We start from the raw sequence: 1,214 nt of genomic DNA, 5'->3' as shown, positions 1-1,214 counted from the left end.
GGGGGCAGCCACAGCCCCTGGCAGGAGGAAGGAGGGGTCTCGGGGCCTCCGGAGGCCTGGGGGCCGAGCAGCCAGCAGGGCCAGGGCCGCGGAGACGAGGCCCAGATGAGCTGCGGGAACCGCCTTCCCAGGAAGGCAGCTTGGTGCTGGCGGCCCCTCCCAGGCTCCGAGGCCCATGGCCGCCCGCACGCAGAGGCAGTGGGAGTGTGAGGCCTGAACGAGGCCCCCGGAGGATGCTGGCTTTTGGGGCATTCCCGCTGGAGCGAGAGCTTCCCGGGGCTGACCTGGCCGGGCTCACCTGGCACCTGATGTCTGCTGAACAAATGGGTGCAACAGTGTTACAGGATGAGCCCTTGGGAACGTGCCCCAAAGAGGGGAGATTGTGCTGGGACAGTTGGACACGGGACATGCTGGGGACACACGGGAACACTGTGCTGTGGGACACAAGGCGATGGGCAGGAAAGGGGTCCAGGTGTTCTTAACTTTTAGGCTTGAAAAAAGGTAAGGACCAGTCCTTTCTTTTCACAAATCTAATTAAGAAAGGGAAAAGTGGGCACGAATGTGCTCTTCTGAGGGTGAGCTCACACTCCCCCTGCTAATGGGGGGTCGCAGGAGACACTTGGGTTTGGTACCGAAGTCAGAACACCATCATTTCCTCACACCCCGTGAAAGACTTTTTACATTTCTTCACCAAAGAAGGTCCTACATTTGGACATTTAGACATTACATTACAATTGAGCTTCACTGCATGTCACTGCACGTCCCGTACAGTTAAAGGGGAAATCTGCAAGCTCAAAACAGCCTTGCTTCCCTGTCAGCAAACGAGATTTGGAGACAGCGTGCCACGTCCCTGTGGGGAGCTGCCCTTCCCCCATATGCCCTTCTTGGGGGCTGCAGATCACAGAACCCGCACCCTCCCCTGTCACCCCAGCAGGGCCAATCAAAGCCATTTCCAGGAACTGCCCTGTAGATGCCGCTGAGGACGCTCCCCCTCTGAAGAGGCTCTGCGGAGCTGGGACTCGTGGTGGGGATGCTGTGGGCTCTGGGGGTGCAGGGTTTGGGGATTCCATGGGTTGTGACACCGTGGTTACCTCCCCACCCAAAGCGGAGGCTGGCCTCCCCAGGAGGGGCTGAAGAGTGGGGCGAGCCCACACGGGGCGCCGGAGCCCACGTCTGAGCCCCAGATGCCGCTGGGCTCCCCCCCCCCCCCCCGG

This window comes from Lipotes vexillifer, unplaced genomic scaffold, assembly GCF_000442215.2.
Source record: "Lipotes vexillifer unplaced genomic scaffold, Lipotes_vexillifer_v1.1 scaffold1063, whole genome shotgun sequence".
Lineage (NCBI taxonomy): Eukaryota > Metazoa > Chordata > Mammalia > Artiodactyla > Lipotidae > Lipotes > Lipotes vexillifer.
This window is presented reverse-complemented; position numbering follows the sequence as displayed.